At 36.1% G+C, this 20,557-nt stretch overlaps 1 protein-coding gene across 2 annotated transcripts in view; it reads left to right on the top strand.

Annotated features, from left to right (window-relative positions):
• LOC5572250 (group 3 secretory phospholipase A2) overlaps window positions 1-20,557 on the top strand; it is an 82,681-nt gene continuing 62,124 nt past the window's right edge. The window contains exon 1 of one of the 2 annotated variants that reach the window (XM_021849482.1): window positions 1-476. The gene's annotated coding sequence lies outside the window, so the exon portion shown is untranslated. The remainder of the gene's footprint in view (window positions 477-20,557) is intronic. The other variant, XM_001653884.2, reaches the window with a different exon arrangement.

A 20,557-nucleotide genomic window follows, 5' to 3' on the forward strand; every position in this document is an offset into this window, starting at 1 on the left:
GAGCTTTTGACGCGGAGATCGCGGATAATGTCGGTCGGTTGGTCGCGATCGCGACTGCTCGCTGCTCTATCAGTTGACATTTGACTCCAGAACGGTTCGGTCGAGATTTTTGAAATTCGAACCAGTTATTCGTCACATGTTGCGTTTCGCGAGGCGGTGTTCCGCTGTTTCTGATCTGTTGAAACGGATTCGTTTCGGTGCTCTTTATCGTTTGATCGCGGGAAGGGTGGCTTATTGTGTGATAATTGAGTGTATGCTAAATCAAACCATATAGTGACATAAATCACTGAGAAAAGAAGTGCTCAAAGGAAGTGAATCTGTGACGTTATTGTTCGATACTGTTGTGTGGATGGTGCTGAATTACGTACAGATCTGTTTTGGCATTCCTGAGATTTAGGAGATTCAGAGGCTGCTGCTGAATTCTATATTGGATTCATACCTTATCGTATATTGTTGGAGAATTCACGCTTAAAAAGGTATTTATTTTACTTTCAAAACAATGGAAGGTTTCGAGATAAGGAAATCCGTCAATATGAGTAAATCTGTAATACCAGTTTGTTGAGCAAATTGAACATCGATTACTGCAGAGGTGATAAGAATTTAAAGTGCACAGTGTCCTTGTTTGCACATGCTACAGAATTATGTTTTTTATTTCGCTTCAAATCAGCAGAGATTTTACCTAGAACAGTATAAAGTTAAGAATTAGACAGTATAAGACTAATAGCAAATCTCGTTCTAGAGACTCTGTTGGGGCTCATTCACAAATTCCATAACGCTGAAGGAGTGGATGGGTGCCCTTGTGAAACTACGACTCTTACAAAATTTTTAAAATTTTACAAAAAGCATTACGAGGGGGTGGGTGGGTGTCGAAAATGGCCATTTTTGGCGCTATGAAATTTGTGAATGAACCCTTACTATTTCAATGCAAGTCTCTAAAGCCTCTATTTCAACCAAAACTGTGTCTAAAGTCACTTACCTTACTGCAGTGAATCCTAGTGGGAAAAATGTTAGAGGCTCAAGAGAAAACTTCAGAGACTGTATCGCGACTATTCCTCAGGTTCTTTAGGAATTTCTTATCAGTTTCCTCGAGGAGAAGCTCATGAATGCTTATAGTGATTTCTCCAGTTGACATATAATATAGCTCTAGGGTTTTTGGTCTGAAAAAGTATTCCTTAGCCGAGTGGCTTGAGTCCGCGGCTACAAAGCAAAGCCATGCTGAAGATGTTTGGGACACGAGGGTATTTCTTGGATTCCATTGCTTATCTTAGATATTCTTGTAACAAAACGCTCAGTACCGGATGTTCCGGATTATGTTCCATGGGCGTGTTTGGTGTTACAAAGAAACCATATCATACGACACATCAATTCACATCTACGCAATGAAATATATTCAATGGAACACTAAATAACACTACCGTCGTTGGGGTGAGAATGGGTCAAAAAAGGATATGTACGAATTATTTATGAATAACTTGCGATATTTAACTCCAATAAGCTTCAAAATTTGGTGTGTATGTACTTTTATGGTACATTAACAACTGTTAAAAAATAAAGATAAATATTTATTCACAGCGGCACCACAAGTGAATGAAAAATGACCCAATCTCACCCCATAGAGGGGGTGACACTGGGTCACTGTAATTGAAATAACTTGTTTTTGAGAATATGATTACAAAACCATTCAAAGCTGAAAACTATTGATGAAATACGATGCAAATAAAACGAAAAGACATCTAAGAAGTTTCACAAGTATGATAAACCCATTTAAAAGTACGATTATACAAACAAAATGAAGAGCTATGAGAAAAAAAAATGCAAACCAGCATTTATCTTCAAGTTTACACAATTTTTTTTTGTTTTTCATCTTCAAATTGTCTTCTAAGTCTCATCTCCGTTGCCATAAAGCCTATTAAGTTTCCCTTCGCAAATAGTTGAATTTCGGTGCAATATTCCACGATCAAAAATTTCAGACAGTTGTTGACGTCATAATCCCGGTATTTTCAGCGATCAAACGCATTTGTACCTACTTCTGTAAGATGTTTCTGTGATATAAAAATACAAACAAATAATTAATATGAAAAAAAAAAACGATAAATTTACGATGTTGCTGCGCACGAAAGACAGTTGCTGGTTTGAGAAGTTATCAAAATGTGTTGCATTGTTATTCAATGCACGGAATCCTCAATTAGGGGTCATGCACAAATTACGTCACGCTCCAAGGAGGGGAGGGCGATCCAAGCGTGACAAGCCTTACAAAATTTTCGGAGGCTCATACAAAGAGTGTGACAAAGGGGGGGGGTCAAAAAAGTTGAAATTTGGTGTGACATAATTTGTGTACCATCCCTTAGACTTGTTGATGATTCAGCGATGCTATATTTAGAAAGAATAAACAGATCTTAATGATGAAAGAGTACACACGGCACCGTAAAACGACAAAAATGTAGACTTGTGATTCCATTCACAATCGTACTTGCATGACCCAATCTCACACCGTACGAAAAAAAATGAAATTTTTGTGGAAAAATCAATACGTTAAGTCACCAGTCACCGTGCGGCCTCCATTCACCGTGCTATTAACAAATTCCTACAAAATATTCATATAATTTTACAAATTTAACTATTTATCAGCAAAAAAAAAAACTGATGAAATGAAGTAGTTCTTGTCACAAAGCCTTTTGAAAAACCTAGTTTATGTAGTCAAAATCATGTGAATTCTGTTTAATAATGGGATTTTCTTAACGTCTTAGTAGAAACACCAAAAATTCATATTTTTTTATTTAACGTTAGAGTATCAAATTTTTCGTAATTTCAATAAGTTTTGCTGTAGATAGTTAGATGTATTTCATCGCATGAACCATAACATTTTATGCAAATTAGATTTTTTTATTGTGTTCCAGTCAAAACACAAAGGCACGGTAAAGGGACCCTTTTCATTATTGATGGTTCCTATTTCCGTGCATTAGTGTAAAAGGCTATAAATTATTGGGCGATGTAAGAACTATTGTTATGTCGTGATTGAACTACTCGATATTTAATTTTTGAGCAAATATGAAATGGTTTGGACAATACAGTCAAACTTCCTATAACGATTTAATGACAAATAAATTTAGCAATTTTTTCAACTTTCTATGGCTTTCATTGTAAAATATAATTTGAATACCCTTAAAAATAAGTGCGCACACTACTAGCAACATATTTGCACCATCAACAACGTTTCTTCAAGATACGTAATTTAATCATGAAAAAACTATACGCACGGTAAATAGTGTACCAGTGTGCACGGTGAATGGTGACATAGAACGGTACGTGGCGACCTTAACATGAAATTTGTAAACATAATTTTTGAGTATTTTTTGTTATGCATGACAATTTTAGATTTTCCCGTGAATTATGGTATAATTGCACGCTTCGTAGTGGTATTCAAGTTCACTTTAAATGATTTGGAAAAATAATATATTTTTTTGAAGCGCAGATTTTTCTTAAATGCACGGTGAATGTAGCTTGACGGTATATTCAGGAAAATACGGGTGAAGTGTATTGAAAAGACTTTCAACCTCTACTAACATAATATCAAAGGGTCAAGTACATGCGTGATAATTTGCACAGGAGAAATTTAATATTGTAAATTTTCTCTAGCTCAACATACAAGTTTGTTGATATATTAAACAAAAACTGCTATTTCTAAAAATGTATATTGTGATTAATTATGAGTAATAATATGTTATTTAACATATGCATTATTAATTTTAGTAATATCAGCATTATTAGTGAACAGTCTTCAAAAAATCTCACTCCAAGAGCTGCTGAGATCAAAATCTTCCAGGACAAGATCGTTTACGCGCGCTCAATTTCTTTTGATCAAGGCATGCATTGAATCTTGCTTCTTGTATGAGAGGATCCAATCCGAGGATTGAATCCTTGATGAAGATTATGTTTGGCGTTACAATGAAAATGTATCTAGTTACCGTTGATGATTTAGTGTCAGTAACAAATTTTATTAGCAGGGTACATATCTGCCCATAAAAGCATAACTGTCCATATGGAATTGCTATCGAACGAGAAATCTATAGATGAAGTTAAATATCTTGTCGTCAAAAAAAAAAAAAACACCAATTTAGCGTCGACAATGCCAAAATAAATGCCAGCAGAACATCATCGTGTTCAATACTTAGCGCTCAGATGTATTTTGAGTAGTTTCTCACGGAAATATAATTATAAGAGCATAAAAATGAAGAAGTTCTCTTATGCCTTTATTTTATTGCAAGGCAACAAAAATAAAGCCATATCAGGCTCACCGCAGCTCAGAACGATGAGCAAAATTTTGGCTAATTCCAAATGCTCATAACTTTATGAAGAAAGGATGAAATTCAATGCATCTGGAAGTAGTCAGCGGCAAATTTGGTCTTGTTTCAGGAACTTTCTTGGCCACCTGACACCAAAGATGTTCCAGTTTTCTCCCAGGTCATGTCAAATGGCATTTTTTCTGTCGCTAGTAATTTGTGCAGGGTGAAGTGTATGAGTGTTTGCAATTTTCATAGAGACTAGAATAATAGGAAGTTGAATGCCGGAAAACGCATTTAAATTTGTTGAAAATCTTCAGAAATATAACCATTTACGTAGAACTGGTTCCGGAAATATGATCAGTCATGTTTCTATTTCCTATCATGTATTGTATATACTATCCCGGAGCTATATCCTAGTGACCTTTAATGCTCAACAATACATCATTCAATCATCAGCAATCATCCAAAATGAAAACCCAGTTTTTCGTTCAATTTTAAAAAACCTTCATGAACATTGCTTCAAATTTGAGCGAAAAAAAAAACTAGTTTTGAAATTTTTAAAACGATGATGGTTATTTTCCTCTTATGCTTCAAGATGATGCTTCCGGCAGCATATTCATAACCTTTAGACGAATTGACTATTCTGTAGTATGTTTCAGGTGCCCTGGGAGAAGTGCCCAATTAGGAACATGCTCTGAACCATATCAATAAAAGATTTCTAAAGGTGATAATTCCGGCAGAATTTGCAGAACCACCGACTGCCATGACACTCTCTAGTAGTATCCAGGTGCCCCAAGGGATGTGGCCAATTAAAACATGTCCGGAATCACATCAAAATGGGTATCAAATATCAAGATTTTAAAAGGTGCTTCAGAAAGTACTTCATAAACCTCCGGCTGTCATGACTACTGTATAGTAGGTTCGAGGTACCCTGATGAAAGTGGATAATTTTACACGGATTTTTTTTTGTACGGAATAAAACCAATATTTGAAATTCATGCTTCTGGAAGTAGTTTTAGAATCACCGTCTACCATGAACAGTAGGTTTTATATGCCTTGGAAGATGTGGAGCATTTTCAAAATCACAAATGTAGTAATTACTCTATAGTAGATTTCCAGGTGCTCCTAGATAAGTGGCCAATTCGAAACATGATCACATCCCCCGGGGAACTGGGAACCTGCTATACTGCAGTGATCTGGCAGCCGATGACCATTGGTATCCGTATGCTCAAAATCTTTACAGTAACCAAAATATCCTGAATAATGAGGAAAGACTAGATGAGCAAGTTTCTATCTACAAACTGCTGTTCACAATTGAATTTTTTATTAATTAAATACAAAACAACGCATGATTTGGAATACATAGACTTTTTTATAGCTTAAAAACTCATTTGTTAATTCTTCTTCCTATTCTTCAGTACAATTCAATCTCCGGAAATAAAGGAATTGCTTCTGTACTTATTCTATGGATTTTTCGTGTATGATATGGTTCGGGTTCCATACTAGGTGGCAGTATCTCAGAATTGGTCGTTTATATGTAAATGCAATATTTTAATAGTATAAGGGTTATGCAAATTGTTGCTGAACCTATTAATGGAGCCAAGCTTACTGTTTGCTTGTTTCATTATGAAATTCCAATTTTCTACAAAAGTGAGTTTTGAGTCTATTATCTATGATCCCTACAACTTTACATATCTGCACTACATGATAGCCTAAAAATACTTCAATTGGAGCTGTTACATGTTTTCAAGAGATATTGGCAATTCCGCGATAGTTCCGTATGTCAGATTTTGTGCCTGATTAAAAAAACAGGCACCAAATATGAGTATTTTCAAGCTTTTGGGAATTTTCCATTATTTAGAAACATGCCGAAATAGGCGTTTTAGGGGAACGGTAAGCTCTTCTGAACGATTCTTGAAGAACACGGGTGCAATGCAATCCGGCCCTGCTCATTTAAATGCGTCCAGGTTTTTTAGTGCTGTGAGTTTCTTGTTGTGATAGTTTTTCAATCTGAGAGTTTTATTTGCCAATCAACTGTTTTCACATTTTTATAACGAGTGGCACGAAGATATACTATGCCCTGTGAAAGCAAGAAAATGTTCAACCCGAGTAGATCCTCGTCCGGACTTATATGCATTCTTACCACCTTCATCATGGTCTGGATGAAGAGATGTGCTTCTCTCACAACAGCTATTTCAGCTCCATTGTTTATGCAACTTCAATTATTTGATTGAAATCGAATTAATCATCAATATTGCAAATGAAATACGGTAAATTAGCTTTCGTAAAGATTGAACGTATTCAACCCAAGACTAGCTGACCACATCGACATTGCCGCCAGAAGCGGTTCTGCTTTTGGGCGCGGTTTTTGGTCATGTTACAATATTCAGTAAGACACTACTGTTCTTATGTTAAATATAGAGGATATTCTACATTACAAAATGGAATGAATTGAATGTATAAATGATGCTAAATTTCAATCAAAATGTGCTCGCGATAAATTTGTATCGCAGATATTTTTTACTAAAGAATAATTATACTTTTTGCAGGCTGATCTATATAGAGACTGTTATGCCTTTATTTTTCAATATGGGACAGCACTGGTTTGAAATTTTTTCGCAATGTTTTCGAACAAACTGTTCAATTTTATGTGTGCATATGAAAATAAACATACAAATATGCGTAGCCCTCCAAAAATTTTTTTTTTGAGGAAACCCATATGGGACAGTTATGCTTTTATGGGCAGATATATTCTTATCTCTACACCTGTATATTTTCGATTTTTTAGAGTGTTTCAACGATGTTGGTGGGAAAATTATGCGGATTCTACTGATCCATAAGTAAAACAGTTCTAATGGTATCTGAGCATTTCTAACCAATGTGAAACTATTTCAGACTAATTCAAGCAAATGCAGCTGGTGAAGTTTCTCTAAGTCTAACGAATCCAATTTTGGTAATGATGAACCAAAATGTGCAGTTAGAAAATATCACATTCGCGATTATGATGGTACCGAATTGTATGATGTCCGTATCTCAAATTGAGCATGAGCATGATTGATCGCCCGCAGATGCTACTCCAGTGTATGATGTCCGTATCTCAAATTCAAATATGGATCGAATTGATTACAAGGATGCAGTCGTCTGGAGTTGGAGTCCTTAAGGAAGAGATGCTGAATACTAGAAAGTTGAACGCCAAAAACTTTAAATAATAAATGAAATATGTATGTCATCTTCGAACGGGTTTATAATTAATTATATTGGAGCATTGTTACTTCACATACAAGACGCGACGCGAGACAAGACATAACACTTATCGTTCTTACAATTCTTCCGATTGTAAGAACGATAAGTGTTATGTCTTGTCTCGAGTCGCGTCTTGTACCGTTTTGATTCATATTACGGACAGCTTCAAATTCCGGACACTCTCGTTTGTATGGGAAACATTTCACACGAAATGTTTTCAATTTTCGCCGTCCAAAAGTTCTCATTTTCGAGGCTCGTTTTATTAGGTTTTTTCCATAAATATCATTGCAAATTTATAATGCCCAACTACCTTAGACGTCTCTTAAGTGGTTGAACGATTTCAATTGATGATTTGACTGTTCCATTAATGATTATCACGAGCTGTCCGTAATTCGAATCAAAGCGTCCGGAATATGAGGCAAAAGTGAGGGAGCGTCCGGAATAAGAATCATGAAAAGGTCACACGTTTTGATTATATAAAATTATTCAAGTTGCGGACGCGTATTCTTCACACACCATTCGAAAGTTAAGGGCTTCCGACGCTCGATAACGCTAAAAAATCATACAGAATGATTTATTCTGTATGGTCCAAGCTGGGTTATACTTCACTGAGGCCTTAAGTGTCCGTAATATGAATCAAAACGGTATGTGTCGTTTAGTTCTTACGTTAGCACACACCACAAAATGAGTCATTGTTTCTTATTTCTTTCCTTTGAGTTACAAGCAAGATCCAAAACTAAAACCGCTAGAAGTGCCTAGATTCTGAGGCATTTCTATCTTTTCACATTTGCAGAAGCAAGAGCATTGCACGTTAAAATATCTTTTATATCTCTTCATTAAAATTATAAATTAAAAAAGACCAACTCAGCTTTTAAGAAGCCTCAAGTAAGCTCTCTTACTGTTAGCGATCCCGCGAAATTTGACAAGGGCGTTGAAGATCGATCATCATACTGATCTATTGCTTTTCAAGTGCCCCAAGCGAAATGTCAGATCGTTTGATTCCTACCAGTAAAAGTGCTTACTTGTGCCGGCCATGAGCGCTCGCAAACAGCTGGACAACTGTCAGAATTCCACACAAAATTGAAACAAACATCTCCCGTACAGAGATATAATGATGACACTTCATGAGTAAGGATTCAATCGTGGGATTGAATCCCTAACAGAATAACGCTCACTGAGATTAAAAAATCAGGATTCCAAACAATCCCATTTACAGTGGGATTCCGTTTTTGGCATGCTCCGTTTTTGGCATGCTCCGATTTTGGCACCCCCCGATTTTGGCAACAAAATGGATCCGTTTTTGGCAACATTTTTCAATACCATTAAAATTTGTATTTTTTTGTAAATATTTTCGTGTCTGTTGCTTTAGTCATTTGAACAGCATGTCATCTCCACACCGATTACATTCCAGAGCTCCATTTTCGTCGATATTTCCCCAAATCTCACCAACTACTAAGGACTCGCGTACGCGCTTATTTACTTCAGAATGGTCATTGGTCATACATTGACAACGTTTCATGAGGCCAATAGTCTCCACCAGTATCTCAACTAAAGACTCTTTTCTTAGGCATTCATATTGAATGTCCAGCCCACTTGAGTCTGCCAGTAGGTGATACAATAAAAAACACTTTTCTTCAGATTTGGAACAGCTTGTTTGAACAAAGCACCAGCACCGACATAAGAGCATAATCTATGACTCACACAGAGTTACAATCATAAATCTTGTCTCATCTTTTATGGATTTATGGATTATGGATTTACAAACATAGCGCATGTAAAAACACACCGCAATAATATATACAAATATGTACAGCAAAATGTCGTGCATCATAACTTTTAATAAATTTCATTAAATAATATGACAAATGCGAATACAGTCCAAACTACAATTTATTCTCAATAATATCATTGAAGCGTGCGATAAATACGACTGAGAGTGTTTTAACTATTTGTCTGTGGTATTGGTGTGTATATTGATCTCTCTGCGTCAACTATTGAAACGTTTCCTTTTTTCTATAGACTCTGTAAGGCGTTAGATTTGTTAAGAGACGATCCAGAATTCTGTAATCAAGCATACGTGTCTTAACATCATCAAAATGTTCCTTACGAGCTGAGTCTATGAGATTCCTTACTGTACCCTGGAGAATCCTTAAGGGATTCTTGGTTTTTGTGGGACTTTCCAGAAATTTTAATGAATTCATGAGGATATCTGCAGATTCCAAGTGGACACTGAGGGCTTCTTGAGGGATCCTTAGAGTGTATAAATGGTTATGGAGAATTATGTCCAAAATCTGGTAATTCCTAATAAACACTAGGGCGTCCTGTAAATTTTAAGCGGGATAATGTGAATTTCTATTGGTATTTTTAATATTTCCGGCGAAAGCTTGGGGGCTTTGAAAAGGTTCCCAGAGGAATTTGAGGTGTGCTATTATTATTATTTATCTTTATTAGGAAGATTTTCAGCCCTTGGCTGGTTCATCTCCGTTGAGGTGTGCTAGTGGTAGCGTAATAATAATAAACTTAAAATGTTTTTTCATCGGAGACTTGAGAATTTTCAGCAACATCGCAGCGGAATTCCAAGATATTAACTCCTAGCAAAATCCTTAGCAAGATCCTAAGAACTCTATGCAAGATCCTGCGGATGCTTGGCAAGATGCTTTAGAGCTCAAGCATTTTTCTGTATATTTCTTATGAGAACCTGAAGATTCCTATAAGGTTATTGAGGTTTCATAACAGGATCCTGTAAATTTCAGTTGATTTCATAAAGTAGGTGTAAAACATATATCAAGCTCAATGAAAAATTATTTCAGGTAAAAAATAAATTCTACAGAATTACAAGTCACATTTATGCATCATCTCATCTTTATGTTTGCCCTTTTGATTGCAGTCAACAGTTCATTATAAAATGTTTTACTTTATCAGAAACATAAATTGAAAAAGCAATTCTAAACTTACCGAAGTTTTCAAATTTTACGCATAAGTCCAGCTTAGCTTAGCTTAGACTGACTACACATATCAATGGTTGCTATTCCGTGATTGACCGAAGTCAGTGAAAATGCACAAAGAATCAACTAGAAGTTCGGCTGGGATTGACCATAATCTTCTTCAGTGTGCATAATTCAGTGCCTCTATTTATACAGGGTCAATAACGGCGCCGGCCACGTCCTTGCAGTCAGGTGGGATTGGGGGAAGGAATGTTAGTGTGTAACCTTTGCTATTTGGAGACCGTGTTTGCCTCTGCATCTCCACAATGGTTACTGGGAAGGATGTTTGTTAATGGGGAGGATCGTTGGGTCAAAGGATTCACTTTGATAAGTGATTAGACCATGATAAATAGTTTTTTGTCAAATATAAATATGCTTTTACGAAAATATAATATTTTCATTTGATATGAACAATTTCTATGTAAAGGAAAATTATGCCGACACTTGAGGTGACGAACCATTCAAAGTTTGTTGAACAAATATCTAAATGTAACATTCCTACAGCTGTCAGGACGAAAGCATGTGTTATTATATTTAACTTATTTGAAAAGAAACAAAAACTCGATTGGCTGGAACATCATACAACACTCTTATTCTTATGCCGACACAGTGGCGAACCATCCAAAGTTTGTTGAATAAAATGAACCTTTCGCAAGTCTACACTTGTAGTGTTGAACCATTCAAATTTGTTTTTTATAATTACAAAAATAAAGATAAAAAGAAAGGGGTGTTTTGTAAACAAAAAATGTTAAACATAAATAATTCATGAATTAGAGTTTATGTCAACACTCACAGTGACGAACCATTCATAGTTTGTTGAAAAATCATATTTACGTCCTACCGTTGTATCGATTAAATGTGCAGTCATACATATTTTATAGATTAGAAATAGTAGCATGAAACGAGCTCACCAATTGATCCGTCATCCTTGACTGAGCAGCAACAATCCACATTCAGCTTAACTCGTTTGCTCGGCTATAAAAAAGCACTCAGAGAAAATAGGCGCACGACCCGAGAGGGAAAACAACTGACGCCTGCTCGGGATTTCTTGACGCACTGCCAAGGAGCAATCGTCAAGGTCGAAGATCAAACAGAACTAACCGATCGCGGCACTTTTTGACTTTACTCGACCGACGCGCGACATGTTTGATCCTGCCCTCGTCACCCGCTCCCGCAGAAGCAAGCGTCAAGGTCAAAAGATCAAACAGAACTAACCGATCGCCGAACTTTTTCACTTCACTCGACCGACGCACGACATGTTTGATCCTGCCCTCCCGAAAACTGAAAATTACATGTATATATTTTAACTTATATGAAACAGGAATAATGTCGACACTTTTAGTGACGAACCATACATAGTTTGTTTGAAAATTACATATGAGTATTACTGTGCATTTTGTCTCGATATGGTAGAAGTTTTAGAAAATACGTCAACATTCACAATGTCGAACAATTCAAAAGATAATTTTTAATAATGTCAAAAAGATTTTTCTCTTTTATTTATGTTTATATTTATATGTATATTCAAATTGTATAAGATAAAAGCATAATGCCGACACCTATAGTGACAAACCATACAAAGTCTGTTTTAATGTTACATAAAAGTTACGCTTTCAAAAAAATATGTGTTATCATAAGCATTAAACGAACTCACCAGTTGGTAATCCATTCTCAACTGAACACAAAACTGACACTGACAGCAAAACTTCTTGGCGTCTCGAAAATAAACCGTCTTGCTTGGGCCTTCCCAAATACGTACCCAGCAAAACGCTTCAAAACAGGGAAAAAAAAATCTCCGGTGACGAAAACACGCTCGAAACCGTCAGCAAAATCTATCGGACGACGCAAAACCGAACTGTCCTGCTTGGGCTTCACGAAGCACTACCCAGCAAGACGCTCCAAAACAGGGGGAAAAAATTCTCCGGCAACAAAAACGCGTGAATTCGTCAGCAAATCAATCGGATGACGCAAAACCGAACTGTCCTGCTTGGGCTTCACGAAGCACTCTTTCAAATTTTACGCATAAGTCCAAAAGTTAAACTGATTTTGAATGTTCATTCAATTAAAAAATAAGCTAATGCCGTTTTGCAATACCCAGCGCTTTTGATTCGTAAATACGTCTTTATAAGAAAAAAACAATATTTTTTTCTTGTTCTTTCATAGTTTTAAGAAAATATCTAGTTCTTGAATAAAGGTCACTTATGCGATTATTGGTTTTACAAGGGCCTTTTATACAAAAATTAAAGCTTCTAAAAATAATTGAAGATGTTGAGGCGTAAAAACGCCACCAGAAAAACGTTTGTCAGATTTAACATTACGGTGCAATAGATTCATAGCATAGTATAACCCTTCGGAAAAATACTACGAAGTGAACCTTTTCGAAGTCTCAAAACCTTATGATTCCATAAAAATGATGTATTAACATTGTAAAGATGTTTTCAAAACCAATAATTGAAAAATAAAATTTGAAATATGGGTTCCGATTTTGGCACGGTTCCGTTTTTGGCAACTGAAAATTTAAACTTTGTTGCCAAAAACGGAATCCCACTGTATTGAGATTTATTCAAGGCATGCTTGTTTGAATCCTGGAGTAGAAGGATGCTCTTTGAAGACTGCTGAAATATTTCAAAAATCATATTTTTCCGTTTTGACCCAATCTCACCCCCTAGACCCATTGTCACCCCCATCGACGGTATACTTTAAATGGTCACATTGGAACTTGTTCCAGATGTGCCAGATTGTGGTTCCATGGTTTCATGTTTGATATCTTAGAAACCATATCATGCGACACATCAATATACATTTACAATATACATCTACGCAATGAAATATATTCATTGGAACAACAAATAACATTTTATTTTATCAATGACCACTACTGCCCATAATTGCATATTTCTCGAAAACTTATTCAAACCGACTCAAGTCAAAAAAGTATACAAACTTACTTTATCGATTCTACGTGTTTCGCAGACGAAATTCTACACATTTCGCTCTACACCAACTCGATTTTTCACTTTTAGAGCGTTTACTTTCCGGATTTACAAATCAACGAAAGTAAGATTTTCAACTTTCGCTACCTAACCACTACTTTCGCCGCTCCGCTGTATGGAGAGACAAAGTGACTTATCCACGAATCAAAACAAAACACTACTTGAACCGATTTTACACTGATACAAAAACGTCGAAAGTAACTGAATAATTCGGCTTATTATTTCGTAATAAAATTGTTGTGGGAAATAACAGGAACTCCCTAGTTTTTTATTATCGCGAGCTTATTGTATGCAAAATTCAAGCAAAAATGTTAAAAAGGTGGTTCATTTTAAAACAGTTTTAGAGGACAGGTTGTGATTCTTCTGAATTAATTTTCTCAAAACCGTATGGAAGTTAGTTACGTCGATTTGAAAAAGTAATCGAGATTTGTAACATTCGACAAAAGTAGGCATTGAGTAAATCGGATACCATGTTTGCATTTCATTGCAGTATGGGAGGGAACTAAAATTTCAAAAAATCACTGAGAATACAAAAGTGCTTATTTGAGGCTGAAATTTTGTACAACTCTTTGGGGTTATTGGGTGAATAGACAGGAAAAAAATTCTAATAGAAATTTCGTTGCTACTGCATTATGACGCTCATGTATAATCTCAATGTGACTGTTACTTACTTTATTTTTGCAGGCTCTACGTCCTTCAAGACATGACCTGCGCCACAATGTTACGCCAACTAACTCGGTCCATGGCTGCTAACCTCCAATTCATCGATCGCCCCACACTTCTAAGATCCTGCTCCATTTGGTCAAACCACCTAGCTCATTGCACTCCCCTTCGTCTTGTACCGGCCGGATTTGAGTTGAACATCATTTTTGCGGGATTGTTGTCCGGCATTTTCACAACATGTCCCGCCCATCGTACCCATCCAGCTTTGGCGACTTTCGTGATACTGGGTTCACCGTAGAGTTGCGCAAGCTCGTGGTTCATTCTTCTCCTCCATACGCCGTTCTCACATACTCCGCCGAAGATCGTCCTAAGCACATGTCGTTCAAAAACTCCTAGCGCTTGCAGGTCCTCTTCGAGCATTGTCCACGGCTCATGCCCGTAGAGGACTACCGGTCTTATTAGCGTCTTGTACATGCTACACTTAGTACGGAAGTGAAGTTTACCAGACCGCAAGGTCTTGTGGAGTCCATAGTAAGCACGACTTCCGGCAATGATACGTCTTCGATTTTCTCTGCTGCAGTTGTTATCCGACGTTATCAATGATCCGAGGACAAATTCGTTCACTACCTCGAACTCATCCCCGTCGATCGTCACGTGTCTGCCTATGCGAGCTCTATCGCGCTCGGTTCCTCCAGCCAGCAGATATTTCGTCTTCGACGTATTTACCTTCAATCCAACCCGATCTGCTTCACGTTTCAGCTTGGTATACTGTTCAGCAACCACCTGGAACGTTCTTCCGACAATGTCCACGTCGTCAGCGAAACAAACGAACTGGCTGGATTTATTGAAGATCGTGCCCCGCATGTTGAAGCCCGCCCGTTTCACAACACCTTCTAGCGCTATATTGAACAGGAGGCAGAAAAGACCATCGCCTTGTCGAAGTCCTTTGCGTGTTTCAAACGGGTCCGATAATGCACCCGATATCTTCACACAGCACTGTACACTATCCATCGTTGCTTTGATCAGTCTAGTCAGTTTCCCGGGAAAACCATTCACGTCCATAAACTTCCATAGCTCTTCGCGGTCGATGGTATCATAGGCCGCTTTGAAATCGATGAATAGGTGGTGCGTACACGCTCAAAAAAGAGTTCTGGAAAACGTGAACTGTCAAAAATACACCATGAACTACCATCATTGTTCACATAAACATGATCTAGTTCACGGTGTATTTTTGATTGTTGACGAGTTCACGTCTGCTGTTCACGGATACGAGAACGGATTTTTTTCTGTGTAGGAACTTGATATTCGCGACACTTTTGGAGGATCCGATTTTAATTATTTTTGCACGATTCACTTAAGGCCCAAGTAAAAATGGTGCAAAAGTCAAAACTGAAAAAGCAGTTTTCTCTTTTTAAATAGACAAATCAAAGAAAATAAAAACACACAGCTCTTTTATTTTTCAAATAAAAAGGCTGTGTGTTTTTATTTTCATCAATTTATTGTTTTAAAAGGAGAAAACTGCTTTTTCAGTTCTGACTTTTGAGCCATTTTTTCTGGCACCTTAAAATAACGAAATATGATTTTTTATGATATAGGATAAAATATTGATTTTAAAAGGCTGTAACTCAGCCATCTTTTGCTCGAATTCAAATCTTTTGACATCATGTGAACAAACTATGTTTCTTAGAAAAACATTAACGACTTTTAAGCTACCCACCACTTTTTTTGCATGCATATAATTTTCCGAACGATTCCACTGGCTAACAGGTATTGCTAGAAAATCTGTCGGTATGTCCATAATTTTGAAGAATTTTATTGAATTCGTGATTCCGAGGTCTGATAACTGTAGCTGTTTTAGATCTCCACGAGGCATCGATAATTTCTGTTTTAGTTCGTCTTCCCCATACTATTGTACAAGTACAAGTATTATTGAGCGTTTCAACAAACATATTTAATTGCGTGAGTTCAAGTGTCGCATGATATGATTTCTAAGTATATCGAATACGAACTCTTGCAACCATAATTCTGAACATCCGGAACCGGTTTCAATTTTGTCATTGATAATAAAAAGTGTTATTTGCCGTTCCAATGAACATACTTCATTGGGTAAATATAAATTGATGTGTCGCATGATATGGTTTCGAAGAAATCAAACGCGATACCATGGAACCACAATCCGGAACATCCGAAACCGGTTCCAATGTGTCCATTGAAAGTATAAAGTGTTATTTAGTTTTTCATTGAATATATTTCATTGCGTAGATGTGAATTGATGTGTCGCATGATATGGTTTCTTATTAATATCAAACACGACTCCATAGAACCATAATCCGGAACTTTCGGTACCGATTCCATTGTGGTCAGGACAACTAAATTTTTTTTAAACACTTTCTAAACTGAGCTTTTTGTTACAAGAATATCTAAGATAAATAATTGGAATTCGAAAAAATAACCTCGTGTCCACCCTTTTTCGTTGCCCAGAAAAGGTGAAGGGGTCAGGGGGGATGTCCCACACAAGGATTGTAAGACCAACTACATCCCGGGCTTTTAAGGATTAAGACAAAGATTTGGAACTAATCTTTGCTTTGAGACAAAATTGAGGTAAAATTGACTCGCTTATTGAGCTTTGTTGAATTCTGAGATGGTTATGACCATCACTTGTTTAGTTTTGTTTAAAAATGCTACGCTAATAAATTTCATTTAAGGTGAAGATGCATCGACGCCAAAACTCGAATTTACCAGAGCACAAATGCAGAGAACCAGACAACCAATTGTGTAGGAAATTTAACTCACTGGTCACTTGCTGGTGGTGACCAGTGAGTTAAGTTTATAGCACAAACGGTTGTCTGGTTCTCTGAATTTGTGCTCTTGAAAATTCGGGGTTAGGCTTTGATGTATCTTACTCTTAAGACAAGAAACATTTTTTGATAGAAAAACTGTTTTTTTCCTTAACAGTGCCTATCTTACAATGTATGGACGGTTGGTAGTAAACATAATTACCTATCTGAGACAAAATTTCATCCAAATGAAAAAAAAACATTTGTTTTAAATCGACTTAAAAATCTTTTTTTTTCAGTGTGGGAGATTTTTTAGGAATTTTTATACAACAATTTAGACAATTATGTACAAATCATCCATACAACACGCAATTCGATTAAGTTCTTTAAAAAAAAATCAGGTGAAAAAGTTTGGCCCCTTTAAAATGATAGTCCGGATAAAATTTGATGAAACTTACTTAATTACTGGCTTACTCAGTCAATGTCTACACATTCAGAAGGTTTCATTGGAACCTGAGGATGCAGAAAAAAAGTGTTCCCTTTGTTTTCGTCGATTTTGGACGTATGGTGTCTTCAGAAAAGTTGTCCGTATTTGAGTTTTGCACCTTCTAAAAGAAAACCGAATATGGTGGTTTGTTTGTGAAATTTGTGGTTATGCTTTTCAGCAAACTTTTAGTAAACGTTTTTATGAACAACTTTGTTGAACGCACTTGTGATCTAACTATTCATTTGAGCTAAGTAAATTTATTTGAAAAACTTAACTTAGGATAGACCAGAAAAATCAGTATTTAGGCTAACTGTTTTGTTTTTTTTACGTGAATGTAGTCTTCAGAGCAGTGGCGTAGCTAAAGTTTTCGGGGCCCGGTGCGGAGGCAAATTCGGAGGCCCACTTAACAGAAATACGTACAGTCGCATCGTGAAAATAAACTACATTATTAGATAAAGTGTATGTGTGTCAAACAACTAATGCAGTGAACCTTTGCTGAACAAATTGGACCTAAAAAAATAAATATGTTTAATTGTACCGAATCCGCATGTCCCTTCAATATTTTTTCGAACATTTTCTTGTTAAAACACAAAATATATTTATCCGAAAATTCTTTCATACAAGGGCGTAGTCAGGATTTCCATTAGGGAGTAATTTCTGGAGAAAAAGGATCTTTTATAACTTTTCTTAGTAAGTCTTCAAGAATAATACCCTGAAAATTTTATAGAAGTTTGCTCAGAGTACTTTTTTGTTGAACTAATGTTTAGCCTTGAATCCTGAAAAAAAAAACTTACAATTCATAGAAAAGTATATGGTGAAATCGCTTGCCAAATTCCTGTAATGTAAGTTGCGCGCATAACTGAAAAGTTGATTTATGTTCAATAAGGAATCCACAGCGTTACTCACAAAGGCATCAACAGGAAAATGTTGGGTCACATGATCTAAGGACTTATAAATACTAATTTTCCGGAAGATACCTTAAAAAAAACTTGCTGAGAAAAAAATTGAAACTTTTTTGGAAGATTAGTTTTAGAAAAATCGTTGAAATGCATGAAGAAGTACTTATAGAAGATTAGAGGTATTCTTGAAAAAAAAAAATGGTGGAATCGTTAAGAAGTACATACAGTACCACTTGACAAAATTCTTGTAGGAATGGCTTTAGGGTTTATTCATAAATTTTATAACGCTGAAAACTGGCATTTTTAAAACCCACCCACCCCCTCGTAACGCTTTTTGTATGAATATTCTACGTATTTTATAAAGGCTGAAATATTTCGAGAACACCCAGTCCCCCTTCAGCGTTATGAAATTTATGAACAAACCCTTAGTAAGATCTGGACGAAGGGTTCCTGGCTATATTGGAGGACGAATCCAAAGGGTTGCCAATAATTTCAATGAAATCACAAGGGGTATGCTTAAAAGAACTAAAACCCCTGGACATATGTGTAAAGGAATATCTGGTAAAAGTTCTGAAGGGATATCTTGGCGTACCCTAGGGGAAAACTTCTTAAAAGTCTCCATAGTTGAATTCTTCTTAGAGGATTTTTTCAATTATCCGTCTAGTCGAGTCTAGTACACGGCACTGAAGATGGCCTTACAGTTGAGGTCGAAATACGCATATCTGTCAAAAGATACAAACTATAGTGGAGTTAAATGGTATAGTACTAAATTCGGTTTTTCATCTACTTATAGGTATTCCACTCAACAGCTCGTAGATTTACTATAATTCAATAATCCGTTGAATAAATATGGGTGGGTTTTGCAAAAATATATTTCCCTTAAGTTGTCCATATATTAACGCCAGATAGATATTTACCTCAGAGAGAGGAGACAGCTTACTGACAGTTGGCATGTTTTCTTGCCGTTTTTGACTTCTATTTTTCTTGTTCAATATTGTATTAAATCAATGTTTCCTACTGAATAAAATCAAAATAAACCATTTTGGACATTCAAAATGGTTTCTGAAAATTTTTACAAATTATTACAGTCAAATAAGATGAGAACTAAATTAATTTAGTAAAATTACTTTTTAACTATAAGTCAACTTTTATCCCTCAGTTTTTATCTTAACTTACTCTAGAATTTATCGTTCAGGCGGGGAATTAATAGTATACAAAATTTGTGGCATTTTGCTCTGGTGGTCTTTTTGCCCCATACGAGTGGCTCTCTTGCCCCGTGCCTCGTTTAAAAACTTCATAAGAAGGGACATGTTCAAAAATCTTAAATCATCATGTGTTTCTTATATTAGGCCGGAACAAATTTGAAATTTTACTTTTGTCTCCCCCCCCTTCCAAATTTTCAAAAAGTAAGAAGGGGAAAATAAATAAAATATCTTATTTTCAGTGTAGGTTACCATTATTCTTCGTGTTTTTAGCTAGCTTTGTAATTCGTCTTTACTGTATTATATGAGATAACAGGTGTTATTGGATTACAAGTCCTCAATTTGTTTGTTTTACTGTAACAGTGTGGCCTATGAAAATAGATTTTTTTATGATTTTCGTGAATTCTTCTTCTTCTTGGCATTACGTCCCTACTGGGGCAGAGCCTGCTTTTCAGCTTAGTGTCATTATGAACACTTTCACAGTTATTAACTGTGAGCTTTCTTTGCTAAAGTTGCCATTTTCGTATTCGTATATCATGTGGCAGGTACGATGACACTCAATGCCCAGGGAAGTCAAAATTTAAAAAGTTTGAAAATTCAATCTCCCATATCTTTCTTACAATCCTTACCATAAAAAAAGAGTTCGGTGATTTTTTTCAGTTTTCTAGGTGGTGATTTGAAGGTGGCTCAAAAACGATGTTGGTTTATATGGAAATTACTATGGAGAAATGTTGAAAAATGTTCCAAGCACGTTAATACTGGAATGTAAGTTGAAGAGAGCAATTCAATCTGACCTATAGGAGAAAAGATATTCATGAGTTTGTTTGCTATTATTTAGCTTCACAGCCCTGCAAACATCTACAAAAATCCCAAACAAAATTTGCTCAAAACGGATTTGTTTTCTCAGCAACTTCCTTCATTAAGACATGAAGAATAAGTTTTCCTTATGGGATGAATGTTTGTACCTACTTACAGTACTAACGTAATTGGAACATTTTTCAGAATTTCTGCATATTAATTTTCATG

Source organism: Aedes aegypti, chromosome 3, assembly GCF_002204515.2.
Source record: "Aedes aegypti strain LVP_AGWG chromosome 3, AaegL5.0 Primary Assembly, whole genome shotgun sequence".
Classification (NCBI taxonomy): Eukaryota; Metazoa; Arthropoda; class Insecta; order Diptera; family Culicidae; genus Aedes; species Aedes aegypti.